The sequence below is a fragment of the Nelumbo nucifera genome, chromosome 5, assembly GCF_055504915.1.
Source record: "Nelumbo nucifera cultivar China Antique chromosome 5, China Antique-T2T, whole genome shotgun sequence".
Classification (NCBI taxonomy): domain Eukaryota; kingdom Viridiplantae; phylum Streptophyta; class Magnoliopsida; order Proteales; family Nelumbonaceae; genus Nelumbo; species Nelumbo nucifera.
The window spans coordinates 66,792,677-66,805,909 of record NC_142653.1 but is presented as its reverse complement, the minus strand read 5'-3'; the positions used below and the strand labels follow the sequence as shown (position 1 = coordinate 66,805,909).

General features: G+C 37.1%; 1 non-coding gene and 1 pseudogene across 1 annotated transcript; both read left to right on the top strand.

Annotated features, from left to right (window-relative positions):
• The first annotated feature begins 3,504 nt into the window (after positions 1 to 3,504).
• Positions 3,505 to 9,259, top strand: LOC148791713 (wee1-like protein kinase; annotated as a pseudogene).
• LOC148791714 (small nucleolar RNA R71) lies at positions 4,611 to 4,717 on the top strand. The gene has a single exon (XR_016076836.1). It is a non-coding gene; the product is annotated as a small nucleolar RNA R71 (small nucleolar RNA).
• Positions 9,260 to 13,233: the final 3,974 nt, after the last annotated feature.

Sequence of the window (13,233 nt, the reverse complement as noted above, 5' to 3'; positions counted from 1 at the left end):
AAAATATAGTTCTAATTATAGTCGTCAACTTGACTTTGTTTCCATTTTCATGGATCCTTCAAGTGAATGGTGGATTTGAAGAAAGAATTATGTCCACCATCAATGTAAGACTTCAATCTTTGCCCATTGACTTTGAAAGTCCCCTTAGTTTCATTAGATACTTCAATTGCACCGTAAGGAAAAACTTTAGTCACTATGTATGGACCACTTCATCTTGACCTTAGTTTGCCAGGAAAAAGCTTCAATCTAGAATTATAAAGAAGAACTTTGTCTTAAACTGTGAACTCCTTTTTAATGTGTGCATCATGTCATGCCTTGGTTATTTTTTTATAAATCCTAGAATTCTCATAAACTTGGTGTTGCCATTCTTCAAGTTTAATTAATTGCATATTTCTTTGTTCACCTACGGCTTGCAAATCAAAGTTAAGCAGTTTCATAGCCTAATATGCTTTATGCTTTAATTCAATAGGAAGGTGACAAGTCTTACCAAACACTAATCTATAAGGAGACATCCCAATAGGTGTTTTGAAAGCTATCCTATAAGCCCAAAGTGCATCATCCAATTCCATTAACCAATCCTTCCTAGATAAGCTCACAGTCTTTTCCAAAATATTTTTCAATTCCCTATTTAAAATTTCTGCTTGTCCACTAGTTTGGGGATGACAGGGGGTAGCAATTTTATGGGTAACACATATTTAATTAATAGATTATCAAACTGTTTATTGCAAAAGGGTTTACCTTCATCACTAATGATTGCCCTCGGTATACCAAATTTAGTAAAAATATATTTTTTTTCAAGAATTTGATTACAACCTTAGCATCACTAGTGGGACATGCAATTGCTTCCACCCATTTACTCACATAATCAACAACAACAAGTATATACTCATTATTGAAAGATTTTGGAAAGAGACCCATGAAATCAATGCCCCAAACATAAAAAATATCACAAATAAGAATATTGTTTAGGGGCATATCATTTTTCCCTGATATATTACTTGTCCGTTGACATCGATCACAAGAACTTACATGGGCATAAGCATCCTTGAATAATGTAGGCCAATAAAATCCACTTTGTAAAACTTTTGCCACCGTCTTGAATCGTCCATGGTGTTCACCTGCTTCTTTGTTATGACAAAAACTAAGTATACTCCACACCTCTTCCTTTGGTATGCATCTTCTTACCATGCTATCTGCACAAATCTTGTATAGATATGATTCCTCCCAAAGATAGAGTCTCACATCAGATGAAATTTTTTTCTTTTGATGAAAAGAAATGTCAGGGGGCAACTCATTACTTAGAAGAAAATTAGCAAAACCAGTATACTACGGTTCATCATTATCATTCACAAAGCATAACTTTTCATCAGGAAATTCATCATGCAAAGGGTGTTCACCCATGCTCTCCACATATTCCTCATCCAATCTAGACAAGTGATCAACTAACATGTTTTCAAGGCCTTTATTATCTTTGATTTTTAGGTCAAATTCTTGCAACAATAGAATCCATCTTAATAATAACCTAGGTTTTGCATTTGTTTTATCAAGTAAATACTTCAATGCAGAATAGTCAGTATAAACAATCACTTTAAACAAGATCAAATAAGGTCTAAATTTTTCAATAGCAAATATTACAACAAGTAGTTCATTTTCAATTGTTGTATAATTTTTTTGTGCATCATTCATGGTTCTACTTGCATAATAATTTCTTTGTGCATCATTCATGGTTCCACATGGGGGCCGAAACTATAGGGGCTTGGATCAATTTCTCTTTTAAATAATTAAATGCATGTAAACAGGCACTATCAATTACAAAATGTGCGCCCTTCACTAAAAGATTAGTTAAAGATCTAGCAATTTTAGAAAAGTCCTTAATGAACCTCCTATAAAAACCTGCATATCCAAATGAACGTCCTCCAACAATTTTAGAGGAGGAAGTTTTTCAATTAATTCAATTTTAGCTCTATCCACTTCAATACCTTTAAAAGATATTTTGTGGCCTAAAAAAATTCATTCCCTAACAATAAAATGACACTTTTCCCAATTAAAAACAAGGTTAGATTCCTCACATCTTTTAAGCACCAAAGACAAACTATGCAAGTATGCATCAAATGAAGATCAAAAAATAGAGAAGTCATCCATAAATATTTCCATAAAATCATCAATGAAGTTTGAAAATAGAGACATCATGCATCTTTGAAAAGTAGTAGGGACATTGCACAAACCAAAAGGCATTCTCCTAAATGCAAATGTTCCATAAGGGCATGTAAAGGTAGTTTTCTCTTGGTCTTCAGGAGCAATAGGAATTTGGTGATAATCAGAATAATCATCAAGAAAAAAATAAAATTCTTGACCAGCAAGTTTTTCAATTGTTTGATCAATAAAGGGAAGGGGGAAGTGATATTTTGTAGTAACATCATTCAATTTCCTATAGTCGATACATACCCTCCAACCTGTTACTGTCCTTGTAGGGATTAATTTATTGTTTTCATTTTTTACTACAGTGGTCCCACCTTTTCTAGGCACAACTTGCACAGGATTTACCCAAGAAGAATCAGAGATAGGAAAGATAATACCTGAATCAAGCCATTTTATCACCTTAATACTTCTTTCATATTAGGATTTAACCTCCTTTGGGGTTGCACCATAGGCTTGAATCCCTCTTCCATCAAGATTTTGTGCATGCAAACTAATGGACTTATTCATTGAATGTCACCGATGCTCCATCCAATCGCCCTTTTGTGTTCCCTAAGCACCCTTATCAACTTTTCTTCTTCAAGACCTATCAAGTAAGAAGAAATAATCATAAGTAAGGTAGATGAATTCCTCAAATAAACATATTTTAAATGCGAAGGAAGATGTTTAAGTTCAAGAGTAGGAGGCTTCTCAATTGATGGTTTGGCTTTTGAAGAAGAAGAAATATCCAAAGGCAATTTTTTCTTTGTCACAAATCCTTTTTGCTTTTCTCCCAAATAACCTACGGCCTCCTTATGCTTCTCATTTAAAATTTGTTCCTTCACATCAAAAGAGTTAGCAATGCAATTTTTTATGGGATTGTCTAACCTAAATGCATGAAATTTTCTCTCTACCAAATCATTAATGCAATCTATCATTAAGACTTCTTTTTCATCATTTGAATGTTTCATAGCCTTAAACACATTAAAAATAACTTTCTTATCATTAATTCTAAGGCTAAGTTTTCCTTGTTGGACATCAATTAAAGCTCTTCTTGTGGCAAGAATATGTCTCTCTAAAATTAGGGGCATATCATAATCTTCTTCCATGTCCAAAACAACGAAGCCAACAGGAAAAATAAATTTATCTACTTTTACCAAAACATCTTCCATTACTCCCCTTGAATATTTGATACTTTTGTCAACCAATTGAAGAGAAATAGTGATAGGTGTTGGCTCCTTTAACCCAAGCTTCCTAAAGACAGAAAAGGGCATCAAATTAATGCTTGCACCAATATCACATAAAGCATTATCAAAATTAAATTCTCCAATGGTGCACGGAATAGAGAAGCTCCCTAGATCCTTGAGTTTTGGAGGTAATTTTGTAGGACTGTTGAGCATTCCTCATTAAGTTTTACCCTCTCAAACTCTTCAAACTTTCTTTTGTTTGAAATTATTTCCTTCAAGAATTTGGCATAACTTGGCATCTGCGAAATAGCATCAAGAAGAGGGATATTAATATGCAACTTTTGAAACACCTCTAAAAATTTAGCAAATTGCTTATCCAAGTTAGCCTTAAGAAATCTTTTAAGAATAGAAGAACTTCTCTTTTTCTCCATTGATGACTCACAGTCTTCTTCTTTGGCTTCAAGGTTTTGGCTTTCTTCCTCTTTTACATGCTCATCATATTTTTCTTCTTTTCCAAGTTCTTTTCCACTTTGCAAAGTGATGGCCTTTACTTATTCCCTGGGATTCTTCTTGGTATTTCTAGGTAATCCTCCTTGTGGCCTTCCCGAAATTGCTTGAGCAACTTGTCCAATTTGAGTTTCCAAGCCTTGAAATCTTGCCTCCGTACTGTTGATAAATTTTGCCATCATATCCTCCAAATTTGGCTTCTTCTCTTGTGGATTTTGTTGATGTTGCTGTTGAAAGTTGGGAGGTGTTCTTTGTTGGTTATTACTCCAAGAAAAATTTGGATGGCTTCTCCATCCTGTATTGTAAGTGTTGGAGTAGGAATTGAAATTGGACATGTTGTCACCATAAGAAATAAAATTAGCTTGTTCGGAAGAAGAAGAAAAATGATTTCCTACTTGATAGTCTACACTAGTGTGTCTCCCTTGCCCATAAAGCTCACAAGAAGGAAAGGGAACAGAAGAAACACTTATAGCTGAAACCTCGAAACTTTCCAATTTCTTATTTAATGCAGCAAGTTAAGCCGATAAAGCAGTGATAGAATCAACACTATAAATTCCAACTCCATTTTTATTTGTTCTCTCATTGCCCCATTGATAACTATTGGCCACCATCTTCTCTAAAAGTTCATATGCTTCTTTGGGAGTTTTCCTCATGAGGATACCACCTGTAACTGCATCTAACATTGAACGATTAGATTGATTAATGCCACTATAAAAAGTTTGCACTTGCATCCAAATAGGTAGACCATGGTGGGGACATTTCCTAAGTAGTTCCTTAAAACTCTTCCATGACTCATATAAGGTTTCATTATCAATTTGTAAAAAAGTTGTTATGTCATTCCTTAATTTAGTTATTTTAGCAAGTGGAAAATACTTAGACAAAAACTTTTGTGCCAAGTCATTCCATGTAGTAATCGAACCTACAGGAAGAGAATTAAGCCAATCTTTTGCTTTATCCCTTAAGGAGAAGGGAAACAACCTAAATCAAATGGCATCATCACTAACTCCATTATTCTTAAAAGTATCACATATTTCAAGAAAATTATCAATATGAGAGTTAGGGTCATCGTTAGGGCCAAAAAATTGCACACTCATATGAATTATCTGAATGATTGCAGGCTTGATCTCAAAATTGTTCGCTTGCACACTAGGCCTCCAAATGCTTGATGTAGTACCACCCAGAGTAGGTATAGCGTATGAGCTCAATGTCCTTGGATTATTTTGGTCTTGAGCCATCTTGTTCTTTTCTCCCTCGTTTGCTTTTTCAAATTTCTTTCGATTTCTTAATCAAAGGGTATTAATTCTCCACCACTAGTGTGTGTCATGCACTAGAAACCTACAAAGAAAAAAAATTAATAATTTCCTAAAAAAAATTTTATAAAGCCAAACCCAACAAAAATTAAAATAGAATAAAATTTTAAATCCTAAACTAAAACAAATAGATGTTCAATCTAAGGCTAATTTAGGTAGTTTTGATATGCAATAAACTAGTCCTCGGCAATGGCACAATAAACTTGTTGTGTAATTTATGCACAGTTAATTTAAGCAAGTGTACCTTAGTCAAATATGTGTATAATGATGAGATGAGTGTCGATCCCATAGAGACTAGATCACAGTACCAAATCAATTTTAAACTAACCTAAGTTGAACTAATGAATCAATTGAGTGAATAAAAACTAAGAAGAGTTGATGCAAATCTAAAACTCAATAAAACTAAATCAATTAATCAATGTAGATAGGGTTTAGATTTCATTAAATCAAGGTTATATAATTACCTATTTAATCCAACTCAAGACCAAAATTACCCTAAGGTATATTAAAGTTATTTGCACGTGATGGTGGATTTCCCTAAATTAATTAACAAGCTTTCTCAAGTCATATTAATCCTTTATTAATCCAATTCTACCATCAAATTTCTAAGTGGTTGTCAAAAGGAAAAATAAGCATTAAGTTCTTTGGAAACCTCTAATCATAGAAGGAGATTTGACTCACTAAGCTTCATTGATTCCTACACATAAACTAATAATCTTTCGATATCACAGCCTATCATGCGATTTTTATTGTCTAGGGATCTAATTCATAACAATCCTTTAGTCAGCCATGCATAAATCATCAAATCATTAAAAGATTGGCCAATTCTTTTAAAGCACTAAACACAACAATAAAAATTTATCATGCAAATAATAATAAGGTCTTGAATTGAATTAAACAAATAACTATATAATCATAAGATAAAAATCCATCTAAACCCTAGCTAAGAGAATTTAGCTAGACATAATTAAATTCAATACACTCAAGAAAATTAAAGAAGAAACCTAGCAAAAACACATCAAGGAATGAATAGAATAACAAGAAAACTTTAGCATAGGTAGAAGACAAGTGCAGCAACTAAGCCTTCCTCCCTCTTAGATTCAGATTCTTCCTCTCCTTCTCTAGCATGTTGAAACTGCCTCTTCTTTGCTCTTCTGCTGAATTCTCTCTAATGATGTGTCTCTTTGCCTTGAGTTTATGGTCATTTTTATAATGCATCATCACCCTCAATTGCCTCTCCATGCAGACTCTCAATTCAACACAAATTAGGTTTCCTAATCTTGATCAAAATTGAATTCCTATTTCTTCTATACTTCCAACTGTTAGACCTGAAACTTTTAGCTCAAATTGCACTTGGTTGGCGGTGGAATTAGGGTGTGTGATAAACATAAGAGTTGTAGCCCTATCTCTTAGCTTTAATTATCCGTTTGAATCACCTCAATCTGAGTTATAGGCAAGAAGTTATATCCAAAATACGGGAAATTTCCTTTTTTTGTGCATGCACGTCAAATCCGATTTCAATGGATTCTCTTCTTCATGGCCACATCATGGAACATCATTGCTACATGGACTTTCCTCTATGATTGTCTTGATAAATTAAATCGAATTATTCCTTCAAATTTTTACAATAAAGCTCTAAATCACTTTGCAAGACAATTTCATCATAATTAGTACAACACCATGCTAATTCCAGAAAACATCATTAACAAAATCATCAAGTTAGAGGTATGAAAAAAAAAAAAATATATATATATATATATATATATATATATATATAAATATAGGCTTATCACTGCCTCCCTCTTGTATAAGGAACCCCTATATAAAGGAAATTGGAGAAACAGATCTAGATCCTCTTGGTAGCCGGAGATCAAAGTCAATAGGTATAAATTTAGTGCAATCTTTTGTTTTTAATTTAATGGATGATTATTTTAGAATATCTAGGTTATTTTCTTAAGACAGTTTGTTTTGAAAAATTGGTTTTGTTAGAAAGGTAATAACCTCCTCCAAATGTTTTTTCCATATTGACATCACATCCACAAATTTTCCCTTTCTGAAATTGGTGGAATGCATTTGTTGGTTGTTTCTTTAACATGGAATTCAGATGGTTACATATGGATAAATTATGACATAACGACCTATCCGATATACTTGGGCATTTGTACTGTGGTTCTCTTTGGAGGGCGCAAGTGCAACTCGTGGTGGGGAGAGTGATTGGGTGTAGTTTGGTTTGGTTTTCCTGCCTGCCTGAATCATTGATAACTCTATTTATTGAAGGTGATTCCCCAAGGAGGGAACTTGTAGATAACAGTAAGATTGGGTGGGTGGTTGTGGTTAACTCAAACAATGTGGTGTGCACTGTACAGACATTTTTTTTATATCATGTTTTAATTTAAATTTGGAGAAACAGTTTAATTATTACTAATAGCTGATAAAAACAATTGTTAGACTTAAACACATTTTTTTGGTGGAAAGAAAATTAGATGAAACAAAAAAATTAAAAGGGCCTTAACATATGATGCTCTGGATTGCAGGTTTTTTCCCCTCAGTTGTTCGTGGAGATGGCCTTTCTCGCTATCATACAGATTTCCATGAGATTGAGGTAGTGTCCAATTTCATTTCATCGTTAGTTGAATCATCAACTATGTTTTCAGTCCTTAGTTGGGTTGACCTACCTTTCTTTCAGCAAATTGGCTTTGGGAACTTCAGCCGCATCTTCAAAGTTCTGAAGAGAATTAATGGTTGCATGTATGCAGTGAAACATAGTATAAGGCATTTGCATCAGGACACAAAAAAGTACTTCCTTAATGCTTCTTAGTTAATCAACCTGAGTTGTTAGAAATGGCTGCTTATGCTGTTGTCTTTGCAGAAGGCAAGCTCTGATGGAAGTTTAGGCTCTAGCAGCTCTGGGTATGTGTACCAGTCTTTCAGTTTCCCTTTCCAAATCCTTGCATAAATTGTTCTTGCGTTAATGGGATTTATTCTTTGTCAGGGTCTCATGCAAACATTGTTAATTACTATACCTCTTGGTTTGAAAATGAGCACCTCTACATTCAAATGGAGTTCTGTGACTACAGTCTATCCATTAAAGAACCTTCTCCATTTTTTAGTGAGGGAGAAGTCTTGGAAATTATGTATCAGGTTAGTTTGAATTTTTCTTTCTTCTAGTCTTAATGTTGGGCTACATTCTCTTATTTTTAGTTAAAGATCCCCTCCCAAACTTCTACAAATGCCAGGTATTGACATATTTGTGTACCCAGAAAAGAGAGAAAATGAAAAGTTGTACTAGTCTTTTCATCTTTTGTATAAAGATTCATGTGAATTGTCATCATTTGTAATGGGAGAAACAAATGGTATTATGCATCTTCTATAGCTTTGCACAAATCATGTCTGCTCAAGTTGCACCCCCATATAGTAATGGGTCAATCAATATTCAATTTCTTCAAGGGGCCATTGCTTGGTGCAATGTCAAAATCTAGGGCTGAGTCCTGACAAGCATGAGAATGTGGTTTTGAGTATGAGTAGCCACTTCATGTTAAATATGCTGTATGTTAGGTCCATGTTCAGTCCACCCTCCTATGACCCTAGATTGCTAGGAGTCTGCATCAAGTAATGACTATTTGTAGTATCTTGTTGCTGCTGTTATCTTTCAAATTGACAAATTTCAGTCTTTTCCACTAATTGTTATTTCTGGTTATTATGGTACCAAGATATCTACAGATTGCTCAGGCATTGCAGTACATACATGAACAAGGAAAAGCTCACCTGGATGTAAAACCTGATAATAATTATGTCAATAATGAAATTTATAAGCTTGGTGATTTTGGTTGTGCAACTCTAATCGATAGGAGCCTACCAATTGAAGAAGGTGATGCACGTTACATGCCCTAGGAGATCCTGAATGACAAGTATGAACATCTTGAAAAGGTTGACATCTTCTCCCTAGGGGCTGCCATTTATGAGCTTGTTAGAAGATCACCATTGCCAGAATCAGGGCCTCAGTTTTTGAACCTCCGAGTGGGAAAGATACCATTGCTTCCTAGGCATTCTCTACAATTCCAGAACTTAGTCAAGGTATAATACTAAAGATGTTCACTTGTGTAGCATCACTTGAATTTTCTTTTCAAGGGAAATCTTTTTTTAACCTGAGTTCAAAAAGACATGGTTTAAAAGTATTGCTACTCTTGAATCTTTTCATTGAATCATGTATTTTTTTTTCACTTTTTGCTCCGACAATTTGATAGAAGACCTGTTACATTACATGAGTTTGAAAACGTTGAGATATTGTATGTTAAGCATATTGACACACCTTGTATTAGACTTATTTTACTGATACTTTGAACCTTACTATAAGACAATCTGTTGTTTTCTCTATAGTAGTAGGGACCTGTGCGATGTAAGGGAAAATTTGAAAGATTTAATAATTTTATTTTTCATTTAATATTGGTTTATAAAAAATAATTATTGTTAATTGAATATAAACAAATATTTTTTAGTAAATTTAGTTTTATTAATAAATTGTAGTAATTTTAATAATTTTTATTCTTTTTATTATTTTTAAATGAAATTTTGATTAATTTTAAATAAATAAAAATAATTATAAAAGCTAACATTTGTATTAATTCCACTAATAATTAAAAATCATATAGGAATGACAATAGGGTGGATTTAGGGCAGGGCACCCCATCCCTTTCCCTACCCCATAGTCAAGACACTCTACCCCATCCCCGCCCTGTCCCCAATGTCACGCGGATTCAGGGCAAGGTAACCACTCCTCAATGTTGGGCGAGTTCGGGGGCCAGACACCCCACTCCTCATCAAGGATGGAGAATCCTCGAATTTCCCTGCCCCGTCCCCAATATTGGGTGGGTTCAAGTAGAGGTGTAAATTGGGTCGTGTTGGGTCGGCACGACACGACCCACATGTGGCCCGTACAAAGTGCGAGTCGTGTCGTGCTGGCCCACGAGGCATCCCGGGCCATGCCTCCCTCCTCTAGGATAATTTGGGGGGTCAGTTCAGCATGGCCCATGGTTCGAGCCTGTGCCGTTCCATGGGCCGGGCCTTGGGCTAGGCCATACTGCACACCAAGCCAAGCTCAAGGCAAGGCACCCACTCCCCGTCCAAAGTTTTTAAAATTGGACTAGATAGGGAACAATTCTGGTGTCGAACGGTCTGATTGTTCGGTCCGATGACCCACTCTGACAAAAAAAAAATTAGAAAAACAAAAAAAGGCCAAAAACTATTGTCCAAGTTGTCGGTTCAATCGCCTAGGTCAGTGGTTCGCTAACCAAATAAACGGTTTTTGGACAAAAAGCGATTTTGAGGTGAAACGATGTCTGGTTCCCAATTTTTCTGGTCTAACCATCTGGTTTGATCCAGTTTTGAAAACACTATCCCTGTCAACCCAATATTCAATTGATGATAGAAATGATCAAAAGGATATATTGAGTATCAACCACATGGTAAATTTATGAAAATTTTGGAAAATATATTATACTTGTGTAATTTTGAAAATTTGTTCAAATTTATTTAAATTTTTATTAAATAATTTATTTCCTTTTTAAATGGTTTACTTATAGAATTATAATAATCTATCTTATAATTTCTAACATGAACTAACCAATAATTTCCTTTTTCCAATATTATACTAATTTATCTTAATAATTTGTGTAATTATTTGTTCAAATTATAGTTTTCCATTTCCCATAGTCCTTTATCTTTAATAATTTTTGATGATGCACAATATGGCCAGTCTTAGCTGTCAACGATCTTGCCTCTGAACTGAGTAACAAGGACCTGAAATGGAAGGAGAAGAGAAGCTCCGGGGAGGACCCGACGTAAGGGCTCCGAAGCTCAAGTTAGAATCCTTCAAAGGCAAGATAAACCAGATAGCGCAAAGTTTGCATACCTCGTTTCTGGGGGGTAGGAGCCTTTTATAACCACCTCGCGCACTCACTCCCAGGCTTTTGTCAGATCGGGCATGATTACTTCTGAACTCCTGCCAGTTCGGATGTCATTTCCTCTGGCCGGTCAGAACCGCCACTGTTCCTTTGTCAGAGCTGTCTCTGCGGTTAGTAACGACGGTGGCAGGTGGCGGTAGCAGGAGGCCGTTTGAAGTGCGGCTGTCAGGCGTCGGATCCCAAATCAGTCAGGTGCGTCACCCAAGGATACAGACGTCCCTGGCATCAGGTACGTTTGATCAGCCTGGTGTTTCGGAGGCGAAGTGTTGGAGTGAGCGAGGTGTCTTTGAGTTCGGTTTGGGGAGTGTTCCGAGCTGCCAAGGGTCGGCTCGGGTCAGCTTTGCAAGGCTTGGGGAGCTCGGGTTCTCAGTAGGGAGCTCCGAGTTCCTAATAGGGAGCTCGGGCTTTTGGTAGGGAGTTCGGGCTCTCGGCGGGGAGCTCGGGTTCTTAACAGGGAGCTCGGACTCCCAGTAGGGAGCTCGGACTCGTGGTAGGGAGCTCGGGCTCTTTAGGGAGCTCGGACTCCTAGTAGGGAGCTCGGGCTCTTAACAGGGAGCTCGGACTCCCAGTAGGGAGTTCGGACTCTTGGTAGGGAGCTCGGGCCCTTGGTGGGGAGCTCGGGCTCCTAGTAGGGCGGTCTGGAGTTCGGGCTCAGTAGCGAGCTTGGACTTTGCTTTCGGTGCTTGCTTCAGGCGCTCTACTGTCCCGAGTTGCTTGTTTCTGCCACGTGTCGGGTAACTGCGAGGTCGGGCCAAATTTCCCTTCATCAATTGCCCCCCACTCCCTGCGACAAGGGTCCTGTCTGAAGGGATGAGAGATCCATCCTATGGACGCCCAAAGATTGCGGAATAAGGGGCGAATTTCAAAAATTTTTCTCTCCCTTCAACTGGGAATCGTATTCCCTATTTAGAAAATCATATTTTCAAGGATCAATCTTGAACCATAAACTGAACCAGATCTGAACCAAAAAGGAGTGGGAAGGATTATACCTGATACAAAGAAGTAATATCTCCCAACGAAGGTGTTCACGCCCAAGGAAGGATCCAAAGACTGCTCCCACTGAAGATGGCGCAGTGTAGGTGGAGCAGAATCAGCAGTGTTCTTCTCCAAGAACTCTGTCCTTCGCAAGAATCAGCAAGATGGTACGTGAGCACAGCTTCCTTTCAATCCTTTCTCAAAGGACTGATGTCAAGATCCAATCTTGACTTCTCCCACAACTGGAGATCGAACTGGCAAACAGGGCGGCAAGAACAGGGAGGCGGCAAGAGAGTATTTGCAGGGAGCAGAATTCTCTCTTCTTGATTTCAGCACTAAAGAAAAACTGATGATCTGTGTGTGTTGTGTATCTAAAGGCTGCCGCCCCCTTCTTCTTTTATAATCTTAAAGGGATCAGCTCCTAATCAGATTAGGAGTTGCTAATCCAAATCACATTTGGGTTAGGAGTCCCTTTAAGTGATAAGGGATAATCCTTATCTTATCTGGAGATCAGATCAGCCATCTACTAATCTGATTAGGAGGTTTCTAGATCTAAATCTTATTTAGATCTTGGACTCTCTAAGTGGATAGGGTCTAAGCCCAATCCTATTAGCTGATCCACTTCAGATTTCGCCCCTTTATTAACTAAATAAACAGCCCAGTTCGAAATGGGCTTTAGGCCCATTAAGCTCATGTGCTCACTTAACCTTCTTAACTGCTGCCCAGTTGGGCTTCCTTGTATGGCGTGGGACCCAAGCATTGATCTACACATCAGCCACATGGGTTTGGCCCAGCCTTTGTTACAAGGCCTGGCCGAATACACTGTTAAAGACAGTGCACCCCCTGAAACCCATCAAATGGGCTCTACGGGCCCAACACTTACCCTAAGAGGTCCCTGGGCCAAGCCACCTTGTAACACCCAGGGACTGTGGGCAGATGCAAGATTAGCCCATCAGGTATTATCCTCAATGGTCTTACACTTAACCTCTCAGCCCATAATGATCATACACTGCCCGACAAGAGAGGACCTCTCCCTCGGCTGCAAGGAACAGTGTTACACTCTCCACTTATATGGATCCCGGGAATTAAAACCTTTTGCAAACCTTTTAGAAACCATAT